The 25,351-nt window shown below is 49.7% G+C and overlaps 1 protein-coding gene and 1 pseudogene across 1 annotated transcript in view; one reads left to right on the top strand and one right to left on the bottom strand.

Moving 5' to 3' along the window:
- LOC124685808 overlaps window positions 1-25,351 on the top strand; it is a 71,447-nt gene that overhangs the window by 23,811 nt on the left and 22,285 nt on the right. The window lies entirely within an intron of this gene.
- On the bottom strand, window positions 3,849-4,446 carry LOC124691174 (annotated as a pseudogene).

Below are 25,351 nucleotides of genomic sequence, written 5' to 3'. Positions count from 1 at the left end.
TCAAAGAAAACATAATAAATGATAGCATCCGATTGCTGTATGCATTGATATTGTGGGACCGATGAGGTGGCATGCTTGCATGTTGAGAGAATTCAACTTAGTGGGTTGCTCCTATTTAGATATTATAGATAAGCAACTCTAACAAATCTTCCATAAGCCTAACACGAATATTTCAGATCACGAAGCTGGAAAAATGTTTTCCAACACGAGATATCTTGCGCCACAGCAGATCCTGAAAATTAAACTGTATTTTTTAAACAATAGATTCGTGGAAGATTTTCACTAGAACGAGTTCATCATCAACATAATTTACATACACAAAAAAAAAAGTTTATTACATTCATAGGTTAGTAAGACCCCTAAACCTGGGACCAAAAGGCGCCGGTGGCACTTTATGGGAGACTAAAAGGCGACGGAACTCTACTCCTCGTGATCGGAGGAGTCCGCCATGTAGACCTGGATCTCTGTTTAAAATTGCCCGCTATAGATCATGGCTATAGTTTTTCGAGACGCATGCCGCTACAACTAGATCTTTTAAAAGTTAAAATAGAAATAGCCGCTAATAGTGCGGCCATAGCTATTTAGCCACAGTTTAGCTCAATAGCGGCTATCTTCCCGCTCAATGTGTCCAAAAAATATTAACCCAAAATTTACAAAGCGAACGAATTTATAGACACCACCATATCATGAACTGCTGCTATTTAATGATGTTGTAATATTTGTACATAACTATATCCTTAGCTATATGTGAACTATGTTTTGGATCGAACTATATGTAAACTATATTTTAATTATGTGCATCTCTTACGTGACTATGTTACCTTGCGATGCATTTGTGAATTATTGATGTATGTACTATATATGGTTATATGGTGCTGAAGTATTGAATTTTTTTTCTCAAATCGTCTATATAATCTTAGCCCCCTATAGTCTTTTGTAGCCCTAGAAATCGCCGTGGCTATAGGCGTTATTTTAAACAGAAGCATGGATGCACCACGCTTGGTGGTTCGCCTCGTGCTGCTTGGAGGCTTCCTAGCTCCAACTGTGCTGCGTTGTACACCACGGCATCGTGACATACCATCGCATCCCTCGCCTCCGTGCGCACGGCGAGTAACCAACGGAGCACTTCTCATCAGGCTCGAACACGGGCATGGCCTCCTCCTCATCAGAGTCTTCGTCGATCTCCACCTCCTCGAAGTCGTCGTGGGCCTTCACCTCCTTCTCGGAGGAGGAAGATGATGACACCTCAATCGTCTACTCAGGCGGTGGCGACGCGCCGCAACCCGGGAGCTCTCGGTTGTCATGCATTTCCTTGCTTCCTCCACCAATTTCTTGCCGCCACCCTATTTTTGCGCTCAAAGTTGCGCCACCATAGCCAGTCCTAGCTGTGGGGCTTGGAGATAGATCGAAGTTCGCGAGGATGGCAAGTGCTTCAAGAATGGGTAGGGGAAATTATGTTTATAGTTTTAATTTCTCGATTTTCACGGTGAAAAGTAGCAAATTGTTAGATAAAGAAAGTTAGTGTGGCGTATTGATGCCTATATCATATGTCCGACTTTGAGTTTCAGTCTCGTAGAGATCAAAACCATGAATTCAAATGTGGTGTGTAGTGAATTATAAGCTCTCCCGGGAAGTATGTGGTGTCAAAGGTTTTACTCTCCGAGATAAAAGATGCTATGGGTCGACTGCTTTTTAAATGAAATTGGATTTCTATTATGTTTCAGTTGACTCCTTAAACATTTGATTTGCACCATGATTCGTGTTAATATGATAGTTGCAGGTGGGTTGCAATGAGGTTTTCCTAGTTACAAGTGGGTTGCAACTAAGGTTTTCTTAATTGCAAGTGAGATGCAAATGCAATAAAGATTTTCTAAATTGTATGAATGTAAAATGCATACATGAATTTTGTCTTTTATCATATTAAGTTCTCACATATTTGCAATATATATGATGATAATACCATGTTTTAGAATGATTTATAGGGATTTACCAATTATCTCCTTTATTTGATTTATTACTCTGCAGAAAAAGAAAAGTTGTTTTGTGTATTTTTCGACCTATACGGAGTCAAATTGACCTGTAATTTTTGGAGCATCATTTTTTCATCGGGAGAAGCACCCTGGGACTCGGAAGCACACCTGGATAGCCTTGAGGCCTAAAAGAGCCCGGATGGTGCGCCCAAACATCTATGGCACGCCACTTGACCTCTTTCGGCCACCGATCGTCCAAATTGTGTGATCTTTTCGCCCACCAACGTATTTTGACCTAAAAGTCGGTATATATGGCCTCAAAGAGCTATCGGGTGGAGATCGCCGCAAAGAGACAGAAACACAAAAACGGAGGCTGTACCAGAGAAGATTGGAGGGGGAAAATAAGTGAGCATAGCTCATTCGGTTAGGGAAGTGGATGTACAACCTAGCCACCCAGGTTCAATTCCCCGGGACGCAGAATTGGGTTCTTATTATTAAAAAATCATCACGTAGGGGCTTCCCCTACCGTATTCCTTTCAAAAAAAAGATTGGAGGGGAAAACTCTGCCGCCAGAGGGATCTCCACCTTCTCCAACATCTTCATCATCATCACCATGACCAAAGGAGAATAGTCCACCTCCAGACTACGGGTTTGTTGCGGTAGCTTGATCTATTTCTCTCATGTTCTTCATAGTTCTTAGTGCCATATGAGTGGCCTCATTATGGTCATATTTGTAATACTTAAGTGGTGGATCCTTATTCTATGATATCTTATCGTATTATGTGTAAGATGTATTGATAGATGCATATTATGTACCCCGTTCTTAAGTAGTTGTTCTGATTCAACATCTATGTAAGAGCGTGTGTGGGGTGATGTGTGTATTAATGGAGTATCATGGTTTTAGTGATTGAATAATAACAATAAATTCATGATCTATTATGGCTCTGCCTTTTGTTTTGCTACCTCACTAGGGATGAAGTGAATGCATGTGCTATGCTCGTCACGTGACAAAAGTGATGATCTTGTTTGGTCAAGGTAGCATATTTGACATTCAAACATCATGTTAAAGTATTTATGGCTATACTCTGTTAATTCTTAATACAAGATTGCATGAAGTTTTCCCTTTCTTGTGGAGTATAAGAGAGATGTGTTGCATCATCTCTATGTTAGGACATGATACCCATATGAATGCGTATCTTATTCATATTATTGTTTTGCATCCTTATATCTCATTTATGAATTACTATTTGTCCACTACAATTTAAAATAGAGAATAGTCAAGTGAACCCATGAACCCCGGTCCACTTTTTAACGTAAGAAACACCTTTAAATTGCTTTTATCTTATTTTCTATTTGTTGCACTATTTTAATATGAAAATATAAAAATATTTACTTTTCTTATTTGCATCCAAAACACCGAAAAACAATCAACCTTTTTACAGTTTTTACTTAGTTACTTTATTTCATCTAGTTCTACTCATTTTATTTTTACTTGTGTTTATTTACTTATGTGAAACCTTGTGCTTGATAACCACACGGTGGAGTTGGGGACAAGGTTTATTGATGCCTCCCACAAGCTCGGCACGCAAGATCAGTACATGAGTCCATCTATTTCGTTAATGGATGGGAGAACACTGCTAATGTCATGGTGCGACTGTCTACACAAACTAAAGAGAAGATCAACAGTTGACTGAACCAATAATGCATTCTCAGTTGGATCGACGACCTAAACATCCACTAATTAATTTGCAGAGGTCGGAAGGTCCAAACTGAGTTAGACCTGTGAGTCCCCAACATTGAGAACGTAGCTGGTAGTATATACGTGCACAAGAAAGTAAGGAAAAAAAAAAGCTAGATGCATGTGACGAATAAATAAGACTAGATAAGGAAGGCGACGAGGACAGTAATATCATCCTGCTTCCCGCCGCGGCGTCGGTCTCCTCGTAGCTTGCGGCTGTCGGAGCTGTAGGGCGAGTCCGTGGAGCCGCTCATGGATATCTCGTAGGCGACGCCCGCGGCGACGTCCGCCATATTCTTGGGAGAGAAGCCGAGCGCGGTGCCCATCCGCACGAGCCGCTCCGGGTCGGCGTCGAAGACGTTGTCGAAGAGCCCGTCCGTGCCGACCACCAGGACGTCCCCGTGCCTCACAGCAATCTCGCCGACGTCCGCCCGGGTGATGCTGTCCCCGCTCCCGCGGCCATTGAGCTGGAGCGGGCAGTTGAAGCGCTTCTGCTGGCGCTGCGAACGGTGCAGGAGCGCGCCGTCCCGGAACACGGCGAAGGCGCTGTCCCCGATGTAGGCCCACTTGAGGAGAGCCGTCCCGGCGACGGCGAGCGAGAGGATGACCGCGGTGGATCCCCCGGTGGCGGCGGACGCGACGGTCTCCTCGTACGCCCGGTCCAGCAGCGTGTAGGGGCGGCAGACGTACGGGTGTGCCGGGCTCGGCCGTCGGCACCTGCTCGAAGGCGCTCGTCATGTAGGAGTACTAGTTGGGTTGGGGAGCCGGAATCCAGGTTGGAGGGGTCCATGTTTAATCGATGGGAGGTGTGAACGGAAACAAATCGGCAGACCCATCGATCGCTCCCATTCCGACGTGGGCGCGGATGCTCACCCGCGCGAGCGCGCATGCATCCGCCAGCTAAGCGTAATTAATGCTCTCCATCCCTGGTGTGGTGAGCGCGCCTTTCCATTCACGCCGTGCGGTGGGCGGCCTCGTGGACGGTCGCGCCTAGTACAACCGTGTGCGACTCGTACGTATGACACGGTCGATCCATCACGTGCGCGGCGCACAAACTCCCCCGCCCCACTTCGATTAATTCCGTGTACTAGTACGTCTTTGCTCACGCGCGCATGCATTAATTAAGAACTCCGGGGCTGCTGCCTGCCCGCCGTCATTCGTCGGCTTTTCATTTTCTTCATTCCGCAGCACAACCATTCATCCATTTCCTGTTTCTTTACGGCCTGGATGTACTTTGCGCTGTAATATGTTTATTTAAATAAAGTTGATGGATCCTTCGGGATCCTGCTTGTGTTCAAAAAAAAAAAAAAAAAAAAAAACCATTCATCCATTTCCCACGTGGCCAAAGCCTGACCCACGTTTTATACCCAGATTTATTTGAGGCTTGAGCCAAGAAAATACTATACACGCAAAATTTAACACTTGTGACGCATGCCTTCACTTCCGGTTGGTTCTGTTTATCCTCAACGAGTGAGGAGGATACCTCCCGGGTCGCCACGCACGGGCGACTCCGGAGGCGATACCCACCAAACACTAGAGCGCCGCCGGGATCCCCTCCTCCGGCCGCTGCCGCCGCCAGGGCCGGCGGTGGCGGCCACGCCTGGCGGGTCCCCTACATGCGGAGGCGGGACGCCATGGGCGGCGCGGCGAGCAAGTGCGGTCAGCGGCGCGGGGGCTTCTCGGGCTCTGCGACGCACGGCGGAGGTCCGGGGAGGGATGCGGCGCGGCGCCACATGGCGGAGGCCGACGAGGCCTGCAGCGGAGCGGAGCAGGATCGACGGTGGGAGGCGCCGGGCGTGGCCGGTGCGGGAGGTGGTGGCGCGGAGAAGCTCGGCCGGGGAGAGCCTCGGCGAGCTGAGGTCCGCCGCCTCAAGTCCGGCGCGGTCTACGTCGCCCGACGGTGGAGAGAGGAGGATGGAGTGCATGCCCGATCCGGGTCCGCCGGGCCGGGGCGAGCTGGACGTGGGTGGGCGCCTGGAGTGGGCGAGGTCCACCGCGGGCAGCGTTGCTCTGGCTGGAGGGGAGCGTGGAGGCTGCGGTGCCTGGTCGGGATGGAGGTGGAGATGGAGTTTGACCTGATCTTCGGCGTTGCGGGGTGTGTCGGAGTGGTTTGCGGTTTTTGTGACTTCATCGTTGAGGCGCTGTGGCGATAGCGGTGAGAGGCTCAAAGGGGCTCTGCCCATGCTCTAGGTTTCGGAGATGGTCGACGACTCGGATGAAAGTCTTGCCCGGCTTGGGTCGGGCCGGTAGCAACGGCGCCCGTGGGCGTCGTTCCCCTCCTTGGAGGCGTCGCCGTGGAGTGTCGACATCTCCCTACCCTGTTGGAGTTTGGGTGTCTTCGGGCGAAAGCCTCGATCCGGTGCGGATCGGCACGATGGCGGCGTCGTCTACGTCATGACTCTGTTGGGAGCTTCGTGCGAGAAGACACGATGCAGAGGTTCCTTGTGGCTTTAATCCGGTGGCGCAGCGGTCTGCGGCAGTTTTCCGAGGCGCTATGCACGTCTTTGCTGGCATGTTCTTGAGGACATCTTCTTGGGTCCGACCAAGTCCCGTCATTGATCTCCTTCGGATGGTGCGTCGACAAGGAAGGTCTTTCCGGAGTTGTTCATCTACGGAGGTGCCTGGCGTCGGTCGAGACGTGGCTTGGTTCTTTACTTAGGACAGGTGCTTTGTGTTGTGGTTGTTTGGTCCGTAGCCGGTGTTGCGTGGGGTTACCCTCGTTGCTTATAGCGAGTGGTGCCGTTCTTGTACTCAAACCTCTGCCTTCTATAAAGATATGGTACTCCTTTGGCGTACTCTTGATTTTTTTAAACACTTGTTAAAGAAAAAGAAAAGGAAAAAGAAAACTTTTGTCATGTGTTTGTTCTTCGCCAAGTGAATTCGTCGTGTGTTTTATGCTTTGTACCCCGCGTTTTAGCACTATGCAAAGACGTAAATACACACAACAAAGATCTCATTTTCCTTACTAACAGTGTTCAAAACATTGACAGAACCTTCTCAAAACTTTACGAATTTTCGATGAGATAGAACCTAATAAATGCATCTAACACCTTTAAACAACATGGATACCTCCCTACCATCGCCTGAGCCTGACGACCCATCTCACAGCTGTGTTTAGTCACGCGTAGGGATGGCACCCGCAGGGTATGGGTGCGGGTAGAGCCATCCCATACCCGTACCCGTCACCTTCAATCTTACCCATCACCCATACCCATACCCGTCAACGGGTACAAGTTTTTCCCATACCCGTCACCCGGCAGGGTAAATGGGTACCCGCGGGTAAAAATACCCGCGCTTATAACACATCAAATCGATCAAAAAAATATGACATGAGCTGAAGCAATCCTAAATAGGGGACTAATCCTCACCAACCTACCAGTAATTGTGAGACCAGAAAGCGTGAGGTTCAACGTAGCTATGTGAAGGCATAATTAGGGGGAAATTAAGTAGTTTAGAATATTACAGCGGTCTACTTGTCAAATTTAGATGGGTAGATGGGTACCGTACCCGTCCTACCCGATGGGTATGATATTTTTCCATTTACAAACCCATGGGTAATATTTTGTCCCATACCCGTGCTTCTATTGGGTTTTTACCCGACGGGTACGCGGGTCATGGGTACCCATTGCCATCCCTAGTCACGCGCGCATGCGTGCATGCGGTGCACTCGTGTGTTAACTAATTCGCCAAATTCCGTTGGCGCGTATGTAAACATGCTCACCCGCGCGCATGCGCCGCCGTCCTACCACGTCCATCAACTTACCCTTATTAATTCCTGGGCTTGACCTCAAATTAACAAACAAAACAGAAACCGTTCATTCATTGATCCATCTCATATCATACCGAGCTACCTGCTCACATGCATCCTCCACGCCAACTGATGAATGAATGAAAAACAAAACAATCCCCATCCATCTGGATTATATATATGCTCACGCACCAAACCGTATTTACAAGCTAGCCAGTTCCAATAGGGCCGGCCCTAGGGGGGGGCGGGCGGGGCGACCGCCCTGGGCCCGGGAAACCAGGGGGCCCCAAATTCCTGGATAGTCAAGGTAGCAGCGAGAGGTTATGTGGTGGCGCCATTGGAGCATGGCAGAGTTTTAAGATCTTGCAGTTCCGAAGAAGATGGAGAGCGAAGCGTTATTCTGCCTACTGGGCTGGAAAGGCTCTTTTTATTTGCTTATACGTACTGGGCTTTATTTGCTTGGTCAGCTTGGGCCCCTTTCCCCTTGGGATCAGTAAAGAGGATTCACAACGTGAAAATAATTCACGCTAGGAAAATATGAATTCAAACAATACTAAGGCTGGTTTTAGTTTATTGGTCCACACGACCAAAACATCCATCGACCCTCGTTCAACCCCTAGTTCCCCTCGTGGCTTTGTGTTAATATGTGACACTAATTTGTTTAGAATATTTAAAAATCAGTATTATCCTTCCATATTGTGCAAGGTTTAAAAAATCAAATTGAAAAGTGCAGATTTCTTATTTAGTCTTGCAAAGCGAGAGTCAATGTAGGTCGACATACTTGCTATGTAATCCGCGAGAGTGCTTTCGTGTTTTCTACCGTCCATTAGACTATACATATTCATGGATAGAAGATTGCACTACACCGTCCACCATCGGCACATCGTGGTTCTTGTGAGAGTGGATGCGTTTCGGTAAGATAGATATTGACAATCCCTCACCAACAACTTTTCATCTTGGAATATCAAAACTTTAAGACTATAAACATTATTTGGCATCAGTATTGATTTTGTATGATTCATGAACTCTTAGCACATATGTCTTTTACAAAAAAAAAATGAAGATGACGCAATGGGGTATTTTCCCACTATTTTTAGCTAAAAATAATTTAAATATTTATCGTTAATATTTCATATGTACATATATAAATTACTATTTGAGGTTTTAGGGCCCTAGGTTATAGTTTCGCCCCGGGCCCCAAAAATCTCAAGACCGGCCCTTGTTCCAACTCTCAGATCGGGTCTTTATTTGCCATGTGTTTGTTCTTCGCCAAGTGAATTTGTCGTGTGTTTTATGCTTTGTACCCCACCCTTTAGCCTAAATACACACAACAAAGATCGGGGTTTCCTGTTGTTGCGGTCAGAAACCCACCGGCGAGCAACGACGGGCAACACAGTAGAGCCGGGAACAACTTAGGGCTGCGGCTGGCCCTGGTCCCTCCGAGCGACGGCCCGCAAAGCCTCTGGAACGCACGTCCGATGCTGGTGCAAGGGCGTGCCACCTGACTTATACCTGGTCAGGAAGGTGATGGAGATGCCTCGCTTAGTTTCCTGCATGGCATACACGTAAACATTAAATACGAGCCTCGATCGGCTCTCGAGTTATCCTGTGAATCGGCTCAAGGAGCCGATCCACCCATGATTCGTACGAGGTGCACGAATATATGGTGGTCCTGCTTGATCAAGATAAAGCTAAAGCGATCTACGACGATTTAGGGTTTTCACCGCATAATCGGATCATCCTACTCACGATTGGGCCTCGCGGTCACGTACGGTGATCGTAAGCCGGTCCTAGACAAGGCCTAAAAACCAACACGAGGTTGATCCTCGGAACATCCTCGTCTAGGGCTAGCAAACGACACCCTACGCGTCGCTGGATCCTCCAACCCTTTGTAAGGCCTAACTATTGCAGATATTAAACTAATCCTTGAAGAACAAGGAGCAACCGTAACGGATCGGATCTACTAAATAATGATCAAGCGGGGTGCCGCCCCTACACCTAAGATAGGTGTAAGGGCGGCTAGATGTATAAGGGTTGCACTACGACATCATATGATACGAAGAACAATGCTAACCCTAACACATCTAAGATAACTACGTTGCTCGCCATCAAAAAGGCTTCGATACGAGCAACGCATGAACAACGAAATAAGCTTGTGCTGCCTAGATCGCAAGATGCGATCTAGGCAGCATGATGCTTACCGGAAGAAACCCTCGAGACGAAGGAGTTGGCGATGCGCCGAGATTGATTTGTGTTGAACGTTGGTTGTTGTTTATTTCATAAACCCTAGATACATATTTATAGTCCAGGGGACTTTCTAACGTGGGAAAAATCCCCACCGTGCACGAGACAAACTCTAACTAACCGACACGTATCCTACTATATTACAGATACACGGGCCAACTAGCCCAAACTTTGCATAACAGGCCGATTCACGTATTTCTTCCATGTATATTCTTCAAATCCATCTTGATCGCGGCCCACCTCTGACTCGGTCAAATTCTGGTGATAACACCTGTAGCGAGAGCGTTCAAGAAATTGACAGAACCTTCTCTAACCCTCGACAAATTTTCGATCAAATAGCACCTGATAAATGCATCACCTTTCTGCGACTTGGATAGCTCCCTGCCGTCACGCGGCTCCACGAGGACGTCTGCCCTGCAACAACAACGACGAAGGAGACCGGTACGTGAGCAAACCTGCCGGCCACTGCGCCATGGTCTGTGTTGCCCAGGCTTTCTCCTTCGCGAGTCTTGCAAATGAGAGTGTTTCCTTTAGATTATTCATTTTAAAACTTGTCATTGTTACCTAAGCTACATGCTTTCAAATTTCGATATGAAAAATAAATAGCACTCACGTACATACGTGCATCCTCTACATGCCAAAAAAATTATTTCGATTTTTTATTTTGAAAACCGAGGCAAACCCTTTACCCCATCCATCAATTAAGCATAAGGTGCCCAACTTTTAAAAGAAAACCGGGCGAAAACATACAATAACAGGGCTAAGCCCACACTCGCATCCACCCACACGCCACGGTGTGGGGCACAATCGGCCATCATATGGCACCGTGAGAAGAGGCTGGTATAGTAGCTCCAGCACCGAAGATGGGCCTTGGAGAGGAGATGCGCAAGACCCCCGTCGAATAGGACCTTCACCGCCGTACCGCCCTCGGAGGTCATCGCACACTGCCCAATGTAGCTTCGACTTCGCATCAAGAGAAGACCAGCACAAAGACACTCAGACATGCCGGAATGGAGCCGACAACATGATCTTGCCGCTCACAAACCTTGCTCATCACCAATGTCGTTGCCTCACTAGCTTCCCACCAGAACTCCCAAGTCACCCATCGCCCAACACTCGGGGCCGCCGCCCTGTCATTCCGTTGCTCCGCCACGCCCTGCACGGTCAACCAAGACTACCACCTACCGGGGCCGCCGCCACGACATACCGCCGCTCACTCTCGAGCTGTAATGTCGCACGAACCAGCAGCCCGTAGCCCAAAGCTACCAAGAGCAGTCGGCTGCAGACTACAAACATCACACCAACTCATCTGGGGCTGCCGCCCAGACATAAAATCCGACCGTTCCCTCTAGGACGCACCAGCACGAGCTGACTTCCCTGCCGCCGTCATAGCCAAGGTCACCACCCAAGCCGTGACAAGCTGCAGCCATGCACCATATAGTTGCGGCCGCACCGCCTTCCGGGGCCGCCGCCTCGGCGCTCCGCATCCCGCTCAAAGCCGCCGCCTCAACATCCTCAATCCCCGCCGGCACGATGACACTCGGATGGCAAACGTACCACCGCTGCCCAACAAGGCGAGTGCTCTCCAAGACGACGCCTCCAAGGAGGATACGATGGAGACCGACGCCATCGCCCACTCTAGCCGAGGCAGGAACTTGTGTTTTCACCCGGAGTGGGTGAAACCTTTGTGGCAAGGGAGGTATGAGCCCCACGACGATGCCTCCAAGGAGGGGTATGAGTGCACGATGTCCAAGGACGTCGTCAACATCGGCACCGACCCAAGTCGGAGCTGAGTTCTCGGAGCAACATCTGCCAAAGCCAGGGCAGCCGGAGCCTCACATTTTTTTTCCGATAAAGGGCACTTTATTACGAAACACCCGGCCTCTGCATAACTATGATACACACAACCGTCCCAACATAGTACAAGTTCTCAAAAAGTAAATACATGTTATCACCAGAATTTGACCGAGTCAGAGGTGGGCCGCGATCAAGATGGACTTAAAGAAATGTATATGGAAGAATTACGTGAATCGGCCTGTTATGCCAAATTGGGCTTCATTGCCCTTTATCTGTAAAATATTAGATTGTATCTTAGTTTAGAAAGTAGAATCTTACCCGTGCACGGTTTGGTGCACGCCTACATTAGAAAGTCCCCTGGACTATAAATATGTACCTAGGGTTTATGGAATAAACAACAACTCACGTTCAACCCAAAACAAACCAATCTCGGCGCATCGCCAACTCCTTCGTCTCGAGGGTTTCTATCAGGTAAGCGACATGCTGCCTAGATCGCATCTTGCGATCTAGGCAACACAAGCCCCACGTTGTTCATGCGTTGCTCGTACTGAAGCGCTTTTGATGGCGAGCAACGTAGTTATCATAGATGTGTTAGGGTTAGCATTGTTCTTCGTTTAAGCATGCTTACGTAGTGCAAACCCTTGCATATCTAGCCGCCCTCACACCTATCTCGGGTGTGGGGGCGGCACCCCGCTTGATCATTATCTAGTAGATCTGATCCGTTACGATTGCTCCTTGTTCTACAAGGATTAGTTTAATATCTGCAATAGTTAGGCCTTACAAAGGGGGGAGGATCCAGGTGGCACGTAGGGTGGCGTTCGCAGGTCCTAAACGGGATGTTCCGAGGATCAACTTCATGTTGGTTTTTAGGCCTTGTTTAGGATCGGCTTACGAGCACCGTGCGTGGCCGCGAGGCCCAACCTCGGAGTAGGATGATCCGATTATGCGGTGAAAACCCTAAATCGTCGTAGATCTAATTAGCTTTATCTTGATCAAGCAGGACCACCAAGTATTCGTGCACCCCGTACGAATCATGGGTGGATCGGCTCTTTGAGCCGATTCACGAGATAACCCGAGAGCCGATCGAGGCTCGTATTTAATGTTTACGTGTATGCCATGCGGGAACTAAGCGAGGCATCCCCATCACCTTCCCGACCAGGTATAGGTCAGGTGGCACGCCCTTGCACTTCGCATCGCCGCGTGTGACCGGAAGAGCATTGCGGGCCGTCGCTCGGAGGGGTCTCAGCCAGCCGCAGCTCTAGGCTCTTCCCGGCTCTACGGTGTTGACAAGGCCGCTGCCCGCCGGTGGGTTTTGGCAGTCAACACATTCTGGCACGCCCGGTGGGACAATCGTCTACATCAACCACATCGCCATCTACATCTGAGATGGCGGACGGCACGCCAGTCACCTACGAGGAGCTGCCTGACGACCTCAAGAAGCAATACAACGAGATCAAGGCCACCCTCGAAGCCGACCTCATCGGCTCTTTTCAGAGGACCCGTTCCCATGGCGTCAGATGGAAAGGGTTCTCGCCTCAAGGTGCACTTGATGGGTTGGATCTCTCTACCCCGTCAGAGGAACGCACCAGGGGCCTGCGGCAGGAGATCAACTACTTGGTGGCTCACTCGCTACATCGCCACTCTGAAAACTTGGTCAACGCGTTGGAGCGTCTCGCTCTGCGCGTGATCCAGGAGATCATGAGCCACCAATACTCGCCGTCAGGACCAGCTCTCGGGACGCATCAAGGAGAGTTGCCATTCCAGTCCCGTCCACCGCTGCCATATGCGTTGGCAGCACCAGCTGAAGTGCCGACTACACCGGCATTCGTCGTCTACAAGATTGGTGGTGACCCTAGTGACTACCAGTTCTTGCCTGAGATGCCTAAGGAGATCCCTCAAGGATACGCGTGCACGTATGTGCCAGATTGTGGTAACTGGGCACTCACAAACCAGGCCACAACATCAGGGACTCCGGCAAAGACAGGAGGAACGTCAGCAACAGAGCTTGAGAAGCAAACGTGGCTAACTAACTACGCCACCCCGACGAAACTCCCGAGCCCAGCTCTTGCAGTTGGCCCAGAGCTGGAAAAGCAAACATGGCTGGCTAAGTACGCCACCCCGGCGAATCTTCAGAGTGCAGCTCCTACAGCCAGCACAGCGGATCAGATCAGGACCATACTGAGAGACCAGTTTGGCATGGTGCCGAAAAGAAGGGCAGTCGGCTATTCCAAGCCGTACCCCGACGATTACGAGATGATCCCGCTGCCACCTAAATATCGGCTCCCTGACTTCTCCAAATTCAGTGGATCGGATGGCTTCAGCTCCATCGAGCACGTCGGCCGATATTTGGCTCAACTAGGACCGGCTTCGGTGTCGGATCAGCTACGCGTGAGGCTCTTTTCACGGTCCCTCACGGGATCGGCTTTTGGATGGTACACCTCTTTGCCAGCAAACTCCATCCGAGTCTTGGAAGCAATTGGAAGAACAATTCCATATGCAATACCATTCGAAGCTTCCGAGTCTAGCATTGCCGATCTAGCACAACTACGTCGAAGCGCGGAGAAACAGGTGACGAGTACATCCAGCGCTTCAGGAATCTTAGGAACCGATGTTATTCGGTTCGTATAACCGAAAAGGAAGCGATCGAGTTGGCAGTAGCGGGCCTTGCAACACAGCTCAAGGACATGGCCTCCCAAGCAGATTATCCCTCGGCCGGCGCACATGGTTCAGAAACTATCGGCATATGAACAGCGCCACCTGGACCTGTACCAAGACAAGTTCAAGCGTGCGGTAGTCATGGTCGATACGAGAGGAAGATGAAGTGCCTGCGGGAGACCAAGAAATAGCGAGTGGCCGAGTGGACTCGAGGAGGAACCCCGTGTCCCGCAAATGGGTAAAGCCACCGGGGCCGCCCGGGGATTTGATTTTGACGTGACCAAGACCGAACAAATCTTCGACCTCCTGCTCAAGGAGAAACGAGTTGACGATTCCTGAAGGTCTCAAGTTCCCAACGGCGAAAGAGCTAAACGGAAAGCCATACTGCAAATTCCACAACTCGCTCTCCCATGCCACCAACGACTGCAGGGTGTGGCGTCAGCACATCCAAGCGGCGATAGAGAAGGGGCGTCTAATTTTCAACCAGTACGCCATGAAGGTCGACACCCAACCCTTCCCCGCCGTTAACATGGTGGAAGTCACCTACCCCGAGGGTTGCCAGCCAGGTCCCTCGTTCAGCATCAACATGGTAGGACCCGGGAATCACTCGGCAAAGATGGAGATGAGGGCAGCTGCTCTCATAGCAAGGACACGGAGGAGGCCGCTCCACGCGATCGGCTCCGTCATGATGGCAAGCGCTACGTCACGAGAGGAGAGGTGAAGAACATAAGATATCAACGACCTCTCTCCGATCACCTCCTCAACAAATATGTGAGTCGAGTATGACCAACGCCGACGGTCCAATTATGATGATGAAGGAGATCGTCCGGCTAAAGAAGCCGAAGACATCGTCGGCAGGATCGCGATGAGGAGGAGCACGAGCGCCGTGCCACGGAAACATCAAGGGAGCAAGATGACAACGCCGGACACCGGGACTGCCCCTTCTTCAGACACTGCTGGGATTCAGGAATGAGCCGATTGCCTACAATCGGCAATTGCCCAGAATGCAACAAGGAAAAGAAGGAGGCAGCCAACGTGTCTGTGTTCGAGCGCCTAGGGCCTCTCCCGCCACAAAACAAACGCGCTGAGTCACCTCGTTGGGCAGATCTTGAGGATTCAGAAGACGAGGGAGAAGTAGAAGAAGACAGGTACCACCGGCCAAGGTGGTGCCCTGACGGACTCAGCCGTTCCCAAAAGCGCAGGGTTCAGCGATTGCGCGGCCTGGAGGAAGCCGAAAGGTTATACCTACACACACTAAGGAAGGCACGGCCTGATCTGGCTGCAAAGGTTCAGCGAACCCTGGATGAAGAGGGACGTCCACGGAAAATGGAGTGGCACCCCAAACAAAGGAAAGCCGATGATGAAACATCGGCTGGCACAAACATGGTACTTGTCTTGCCGACAGAGCTTAGTGTTCCACGAGTCTACGATGCACTCAAGGTGGATGACAGCAGGCGCATCAAGTCAGAGGTTGGGTTGGTGTTATCCAGCCTGACCGAGTAGCAAGATCAAACCAGTGAGCAAATCAGGCGAGGCTGATCCTTGTGATCGGCCCCAAAAAATTTATGAAGGGACATTACAAATCCTTCATCGAACAAGCAATGTGGAGGCCGATTCCGGTAATCGGCCAAAATTACCTTCATCACATGTTCTGCTTGCGTTCAGCACCGATCTACTGAGCAGCGCCCACATCGGCAGACGAGAGTCAGCATGGATTTTTGCGAAGCCGACGAACAAGTGCAGTGCCCTGGCTAACCGTGTAAGCCGATATCTGCAGTCATCTAGCAGGTATCGGCTCGGGGGGCATATAGACAGATGAACATGTGCAGATAAACATGTGTGAACATGTGTGCAGTAAAACATTGGGGGCCGATTAAGAAAAATTGGCCAAATAAAAAAAAACATTTTTGGAACAGCCGACGAATCGAGAAACAGCCGATGCGTAGCCATCGACTCTAGTTGAATTGTGCGATTTTTATCGAGTCTCCACCAAGTCCAGGCCAGCGGTGGTGCCTTCTGTTGCTTCGAAGAGAATAAAACAATGGAAATTTCTTCAGCTGCTTCGAGCCGATCCGGGTTCCTGAACCTTTTTGTCGAGGATTTCCAATCTTTGGGATTAGTTCAGCTGAAACGGGAGATTATCGGCTGTCTGAGGAAGAAAGAGGATCGGCTTTGGCGCATTCTCTCTGATATTCTCGCCTCGAATAAGGCTCGGGGGGCAGCAGGCTTGAACAAGGCTCGGGGGGCAGCAGGCCTGGTGGATGCTCTGTTTTACCCTGTTTTAAGAGCTGATGGGGATGCCATCGGCTGCTCCTTCATTGCGGCCTTCTTCACAGTGATGAGTGTTGAAGAGGATTATTGGATTTGGTTGGAAGAGTTCGAAGGTTTCCCTGAAGATCCTGCATTTTCCACCAGGTTTAGAAAATCATTGGTTGAAGGAAGGAAGGGTGAATTTCGAAGAACCGATGTGGTGCTATCGGCTCATTGCGCATTGGCAAAGGTCAGTAGAAGAGGGAATCGGCTCAATTAAGCTCAGAAGAAATCGGCAAAATCAAAATTGGGGAAAAGTTCTTCATTGATAGACGGGATTTCTTACATCAAAGAGCTGATTGCTCTCAAAAGGAAATACTAGGGGATACATTGCCCCATCTACTGCTACTGGCCCTATTCTAAAGGTCCTATCTACGGGCCATCACTGCCCTCGTCGTCGCCGTCGTCGCCGCTGTCGGCGCTGCTTCCGGCGGGCTCGTCGTCGCTCCAATGGCCGCCAACCGGGCCCTCGTTGTCCTCGTCTTCTTCGTCAGCGTCGTCCTCGTCGCTGTCGAAGTCGCTAAGGTTGCCCGGCCAAGGGTAGAACCGCTTGGCCGGCGGCTCGTCGGAGGAGCTCTCGTCGCCGTCCTCCTCCTCCTCTTCCTCCTCCTTCACCCCCTCGGAGGAGGTGAAGTCATCCCAGGAGAAGCGATCGTCATCGCTCTCCTCCTCCGATTCCCCGTCAGCGAGGAAGCGGAGGTCGCTCTCCCCATCTGTCGAGGACTTGTCGTCCTCGGACCAGATGGAGAAGTTGTGGTCTGACTCCTCCCCGGCCGCAATGGCGCGGCGGGTGTTGGCCGCGTGGACCGCCGCCGCGTTGTACTCCGGCGTCGGCTCACGGGATGTGGAGGATTGGCTGGCAAGATCCGATGGGGCAGAGGAGGAAGAAGACATGGTGGCTGGGAGGGTTTTTGGAGTGCTAATGCGAAGGAGAAGAACTGTGCAGAACGGTTAAATCAAAGGAGGATATAGTGGAAATTCAATGCCACAGCAGTTTCCGAGGAAGTGGTGCCTAAAGAAAAAAAAACTGCCAGGTCACGCGGAGAAGTTGAGAAGGCAAGGCATCATCATGAGGGATACTGCGACGGTTCTGCCACGACATGACCCGACGAAGGAAAGCAGAAGTGATTTTGGAATTACCAATTCCAAAACCAGGGGGGCATGTGTTATCACCAGAATTTGACCGAGTCAGAGGTGGGCCGCGATCAAGATGGACTTAAAGAAATGTATATGGAAGAATTACGTGAATCAGCCTGTTATGCCAAATTGGGCTTCATTGCCCTTTATCTGTAAAATATTAGATTGTATCTTAGTTTAGAAAGTAGAATCTTACCCGTGCACGGTTTGGTGCACGCCTACATTAGAAAGTCCCCTGGACTATAAATATGTACCTAGGGTTTATGGAATAAACAACAACTCACGTTCAACCCAAAACAAACCAATCTCGGCGCATCGCCAACTCCTTCGTCTCGAGGGTTTCTATCAGGTAGCGACATGCTGCCTAGATCGCATCTTGCGATCTAGGCAGCACAAGCCCCACGTTGTTCATGCGTTGCTCGTACTGAAGCGCTTTTGATGGCGAGCAACGTAGTTATTATAGATGTGTTAGGGTTAGCATTGTTCTTCGTTTAAGCATGCTTACGTAGTGCAAACCCTTGCATATCTAGCCGCCCTCACACCTATCTCGGGTGTGGGGGCGGCACCCCGCTTGATCATTATCTAGTAGATCTGATCCGTTACGATTGCTCCTTGTTCTACAAGAATTAGTTTAATATCTGCAATAGTTAGGCCTTACAAAGGGGGGGAGGATCCAGTGGCACGTAGGGTGGCGTTCGCAGGTCCTAAACGGGATGTTCCGAGGATCAACTTCATGTTGGTTTTTAGGCCTTGTTTAGGATCGGCTTACGAGCACCGTGCGTGGCCGCGAGGCCCAACCTGGAGTAGGATGATCCGATTATGCGGTGAAAACCCTAAATCGTCGTAGATCTAATTAGCTTTATCTTGATCAAGCAGGACCACCAAGTATTCGTGCACCCCGTACGAATCATGGGTGGATCGGCTCTTTGAGCCGATTCACGGGATAACCCGAGAGCCGATCGAGGCTCGTATTTAATGTTTACGTGTATGCCATGCAGGAACTAAGCGAGGCATCCCCATCACCTTCCTGACCAGGTATAGGACAGGTGGCACGCCCTTGCACTTCGCATCGCCGCGTGTGACCAGAAGAGCATTGCGGGCCGTCGCTCGGAGGGGTCTCAGCCAGCCGCAGCTCTAGGCTCTTCCCGGCTCTACGGTGTTGACAAGGCCGCTGCCCGCCGGTGGGTTTTGGCAGTCAACAATACAATAGTTCTGAAATTCATGAAAGAGAAGCTAGTTACACCAACGGTGCTGCAATCCTATGATTATGCAGCCAGCCATGTTGGGTAATAAACTCCTTGACCGTATTCTCTAACCGTGTAGACACCTCCTTAGCCGGAGCCTCACAAGAGCACCAATGCCACCAGGAGTCGACACCTCACCGGCCACCACCCACGCCAGCCAACAAAGGCAGCAGGCCATGACGTGGATCACAAAGCTACACCGCAAGACCATCCACGGCAGCCCCTCACGCCGCGGCAAATGCCATGCCTGGCCTCGCCGAGAGCCGCAGCCGCTGCTGCGGGGTCGCCACAGACCCAGATTCCGTTGGATCGTGCTGCTATGTATTTTGATTCCAACGCCTCCATGATAGCCTCAATCGAAACTCATCATACTCACAAGCTCGCGGAAAAAGATTTCGATGGAGAAATCTCCGGGCATCGAAAATCCTAGCACACCGCTTACATGCTAGTTCCGTCGTTCCGCAAAGATAGGAGAAAAAGAATTGAGCGTATGAAGTCTTTTCTCCTCGCGTTTGTTACCAAACAACATCTTTCGGGATCTCTCTAGTTTTAACGACAAAATCGAAGTCACATGTATTCCATCAATCAAGGGCCTTCGGTCCGCAAATTCTCGCGCGTGGGTCCTCGTCTCGTCGGTCGTCGCGTTATTGACCATGCAGAGCTGGGATGAACTGACCTCCTAGCAATACATTTCAACTCTAAACATGACCGTGATGCAATTGATCCATCTGATTCTGTCCACTTGCTCACGTATTTGCCAGCTTGTAGATGCAACATTCGACATGCAGCATGCTCACGTATTTGGACATCAACATGCTCCTCCACTCCAACCGCATGAACCATTATTCATCCATCTGGGTTCTGCGTGCAGCGTGCTCTCACAAAATCATACTACTCCGTAGTAGCTAGCTGCATTTCGTTGCTGAAGGCGACAAATAAATGCAGTGTCTTAAGTAATGTACGCATTTACTCGGTCGTGGCAGAACATATACTGAGTATATACATAGTGTCGTAAATAATGGCTGTCTTTACCAGTGTAATTTTTTAACACTTGCTAAAGAAAATAAAAATCTTTTGCCATGTGTTTGTTCTTCGCCAAGTGAATTTTTCGTGTGTTTTATGCTTTGTACCCCGCGTTTAGCAGTCGGCAAAGACATCAATGCACAACAAAGATCTCATTTTCCTTACTGACGGTGTTCAAAACATTGACATAACCTTCTCTAATCTCTACGAATTTTCGATGAGATAGCACCTGATAAATGCATCTAACACCTTTCTACGACATGGATACCTCCCTACCATCAAGCGGCTCCACGAGGACGCCTGCCGTGCCACACCAACGATGAATGAGACCGGTGATCATGCCGGGAGTTGTTAGCCTAGAACAACCACATTCTCCGCTAAATGTCTATTTTAGTACCACTTTGTGTCCCGGGAACAAAAAAACTACCACATTTTACCAAGATTTTCGCAAAAAAAACACTAATCGCTAATTCATAACAAATTGACACAAAAACTGATAGGTGGGACCCACCTATCACTGTTGTTTTGCTGATGTGGACCGGGACCAGCTGCTCACATTAAGAAATTGAAAATACCGTTGCGCAAAGATGAGGAGAAAAAGGATTTTCACGTATGAAGTCTTTTCTCCTCTCTAGTTTTAATGACAAATCGACCATGCAGAGCTGGGATGAACGGGCCTCTCCTAGCAAATCGCAATCTGGCCATTTCGACACTAAACCGCCTAAACATGACAGTGATGCAATTGATCCATCTGATTCTGGCCACTTGCTCACGTATTTGCCACCTAGTAGATGCAACATTCGACTTGCAACATGCTCACGTGTATTCGGATATCGCTGGATCGACGTGCTCCAGGCCAAAACAACATCAGGCAGCAGTCGACCATACTTGAAAAACAGGCAGCTCTCAGGTACGAGTGCCTCAATATATGTCTACCCAAAACAAAAACAAATGGCATTGGGCTGTGCTCCGGTGTCCCCCTGGCGAATGACGTTCAGGTGGTAAACGTGTGTTTGGTTCGTGACCAGAAAATATGGATGATCCCATCCCAAAAGCCGAATATTTTCGAGAAAGGCTGGACCATAAGATCCGTGAATTTCATGACTAATCTCACTAGCCGCCTGAGAATCCATGGTCATCGACGCGACTCCGACACCTGCCACCGTCGTATGTGTGGCTCCCCAGCTCAGCGGCGGCCACCATGTCACGGCGAGCGGTGGGCTTGCTTTTCCACGTGGCTCCCCAGCTCGACATCGGCGGCCTCCGGGCGCGGTAAGCGGCGGGCTTGATTTTCAACGTGGCTCCCTAGCTCAGCGGCGGCGGCCTCCATGGCGTGGTGAGCAACAAGCTTGCTACGTCTGCGCCACACCCAGTCGACAGAAACGGCCTCGCTAAATATGTGCGGGTAGTGACCTTGCTAGGCACGGGTAGGCGGCCGCCCGCTAGGTCCGGCCTCCACCACAAAGGGAAAAGGACCCGTTAATTACATATTAACCGATGTGTTAATGGCATATTTATATTTTTCTATTAATCGTTAATTAAACATATTTTACCCCATCCCATCCTGTATATGTTTGCCAATGAACCAAACACACATGTTAAGTCAACCCACGAAGGGGTATCGACGAGATCCTAGCCGTCTAAATAGAACAAAGTTTAGAGGAGGGGGGGACACCGGAGCAATAGCCAATGGCATTAACACTGAATTTCTCTCACAAACAATGAATTTGTCCGACAACATTAAGAAAATATACCACATATATAATAACCAATTGGTCTAACGAGTAAAGCGTGACCAAAGAGAGAAATTATACTTTTTCCTCGAAATGGGCTTTCGCTCCGCTTTATAAATAAATCCACACACACAACCAAACCGAGACAAGGTGATGAAAAGAACCTCTTATAAAGCAGATCAAGGATAAAGAAACAACGTACAACAAAAAGGCAAGACTTGCCACCAAAAGCCAACGAAGCGAAATCGAGGGGGGTCGGATCTCAACGACGACACCCCCAAGAGGGTAACGACGCACACGCCACCGCCGCCGAGACCACAAGGTCAGGGATTTTCACCCGGAGCCATAGAGCAACGAAGATAGCCACAACGGCGCCCCCAAGAGGGTTACGGCATCCGCAGGCACTATCACCGTTGGCGTTGAAACGCTGAGCTTTCACCGGTAAAAATCTTCGCACACACCCGATATCTCGAGCCGTCTAGAGTCTTCGAGCTCAAGCTTCCGAACACGATCTGGGAGAAGCCGGTATGCCACACCGTCACCTCCTGGAACCCCCACCGCCTGCTTGTCGCCATCCAAATGACCAAAGAACAAGGCCACCACCGCCACCACGTCGCTCACTAGGTAGGCCGGTGACGAGGAAGCCCGCAGGGGTGGAAGCCACAACCAACCGGAGGAGAAACGTCCTCCACCGCCATAGGCGGTTGCCACACGGACGAAGCTGGGCCTGTCAGGGCCAATCAGGCCTAGACCACGCCTAGGTCAGGCCCAGATCATCCCAACTAGCCCCGTTGCCGCGCTGCAACGCCATGGCCATTGCTGTCGGGGACCCAACGGTATGCCGCCGCCGTTCGACCGTAGTGTTGAGACCTCCAGGACTAGACTACAACGAGGCCCACCCAACCCAGATCAGGCCCGGAGGGCCAAGATCTGGGCCTGCTGCCCTAAGCCACCATGGCAGCCTCCCTGGACGACTTCCACACCGTCGGTCGTCCACACCTACCTGCCACCAACACCCCAGGCGCGCAGCAGAGCGGCTCTCGGCCCTTTTCCGCCGTCTAGGTCGCACCATCGCCGGCCGGTGGTTCCCCATGCAGCCCTCCGCGTGCACGGGTAAGGGAAGGTCGCCGGCACCGCCCAAGCTTAATTTGCCTGTCTGCTCAAGCCGGCAGCAGCGGAGGGGAGGAACTGGAGAGAGTGGAGTAGGGTTTCTCCCCGTGTCGCCCGCGGGGGACAAAGCAGGAGCCCAACAAATTCTACCTTTTGGGTGCCTGTTTTGACTAGCTCCTGGACTGGAGCATCGAGGTGCCCATTGTGGGCGTTGGCGGCGTGTAGCTCAACCTTGTTCAAATCCAGCAGCTCAGATTAATACTTATTCAAGGATATAACAAGAACAATACATTCATACTTACGATAACAAAAAATAACTAGAAATAAAATATAATTGACAAATGCGTTTTATCAAGAGATCAAAACAACTACCGATCAAATCAACAACTTAACCATGGCGAGGATAAAAGAAGCACTCACTTGAGTGGTAGGTTGTAGACGAAACAAGCATAGCACCACCGCCACACAGCAGCGGCCTACCACTCGGGCATGCGGCAACTACCGACGTAACACATAGTTGCAGATCTCTTATCCTGGCCAGGCATGTCTAGGTCATCGTTCCTTTGCGTGTCACCAGTGTCTTGCATATGTCGTCAATGATAGTCTGCTTCCTCCGCCTCGTCCTGGTTCCACCTCTGACCTCCATTCCAATGAATAAAGAGTCCTCTCTATTGTGTTTTTCCTTTGATAAAAAATACAAAAATTATATAAAAAATGATGGTATAAAATTAGCATCATTAGAAAGTATGTTTCAATACGAATCCAACGATAATTACTTAATATATTCAAGAGTTTGTTGCTCAATTTTTGCGGTCAAAATTCATCTTAAAATGCGCGTGCGTTTATTCATTGAAACGGACTGCAACATCCCGCAGCCTAGCACACAAGATGTTCATCCATTCATTCAATTCATACAAGTTCTAATTGTTTCATAGGCAGAAAAAGAAATGCTTCAATTCTTAGTTTCTTATACACGCACTGCCACCTATTCTCACAAGTTATATTCCACACAACATGGAAAAAAGAAACAAAACTAGTCAAGATTGCATGGAGCAGGAAGCGGAGAAGAGAGAACTCAACAACGTGGGCAGCATGTCAGGGACGTGGCCGGCGAGGAGGAGCTCGGAGAGGATGGCTCTGCCCTGTCATGAGCATGAACCGACGACGGGGTGGAGAGGCAGCAGAAGCATCCCTCCGTTGCAGTGGGATGAGGGCAACATCAGTCCAGTCACCCACCTGACGCACGTGGATGGAGCAATCTCGGCATCTCGGTGTCACTCATCCTGGCGTCCATAGCCTTCCCCACGGGAAACCAAGAGCAGGCGTGGCTCGGTCGTTGGTTCTTAGCCGAAGACACATAGGGGAGCAAGGCAAGACATCCCCAGTATGTCAGAAAGCCGAGGATGGGAACCGGGGCTACTTCGGAGGTGCTTGGGGAAGCGTGTAGGAGGGAGGCCATGCTAGTCTTTGGTCGACGACCGGGCTAGGCATTGCATGCGCAACGTGATTGGAGGCGAAACAGAGGTGTCAGTTGGGGGGGGGGTCAAGCGGGGATTAGGGGTAGGTGATATGGCGGTGAGCGGCGGAGCTGTAGCTGCCGAATAGCTTCAGCGATGGTGGCGGCCGACGCGAGAGACGAAAGCCCGGAGCTGAGTTGATCGAGAGAGAGAAGCAATAACACTATGTCTGACACCACCGACGTAGCACAATTGTGGAGAGGAGGGGATAGGGCATACCTGCACCGTGTTTTCTTGGAGAGGTCGGGAGTCATTGGATCAGATTGCACGAATTGAAATGTCTGGAATTACATTGATAAGATGGAATCTCTCTCCACTAGTTATTACATTGTGGTTAATCTAGAAAGTTGACGGAAGCATTTTACACTATCCGTTTGGCATTATAATTCCGAGAGCATTTTAAATTCATTAGAGGTTATAAGATCTATCTTATTATGGCCCTCTCGCTTAATGCATGTTCATTTTTTCTCTCTTCTCTTATGCATGTGAAAATATTGATGTATACGAGTGATTAATAATGAAAGTTATGAACTTTCTTGGTTTTTATGAATTGGCTCTAAGGCCTTATAATCCTGGACATAGGGAGTATATTAGAGATAAAATAAACGGCTGTGTCGGAAGAAATGTAAAAAATGAATTTATTAATTTAAAAATATTTTACTACTCCCTCTCGTTCCTATAAAGGATGTCCGAGGATTGTTTACATTTTGATAGTGGCTAGACACATCCAAATTTAAATCTAAAACATCCTTTGGGCCTCATTTGTAAACACTGAACTCTTATGATTTAGTGTGTATAATCCAACATGTTTTGGGTGAAAACACTAGCATCACTCGATTCCCTTCTCACGCCCAAGAAACACGAGAGTAATAAAACACGGCATGCACCTCGTGTCTGAAAAACTAGTCAATCTGATGTGCTTCTATTATTTTACTCGGACTAACAAGACTATCAACCAGGTTGCCAAGCGGGTTGAAGAGTGTATTTTCGAGTAATGGGCTAGGCTGGTAAAATACACATGTATCCACCTAGAAACCAGGCTGCCAAAAAAAAAACTTATGGGGCGGAGGGGCTATTGAAAAGGTATCCACAATGGTCGTTTAATATTTTGTGCTAACGAAGAGC

Source organism: Lolium rigidum, chromosome 2 (assembly GCF_022539505.1).
Source record: "Lolium rigidum isolate FL_2022 chromosome 2, APGP_CSIRO_Lrig_0.1, whole genome shotgun sequence".
Classification (NCBI taxonomy): domain Eukaryota; kingdom Viridiplantae; phylum Streptophyta; class Magnoliopsida; order Poales; family Poaceae; genus Lolium; species Lolium rigidum.
This window is presented reverse-complemented; position numbering and strand designations above follow the sequence as displayed.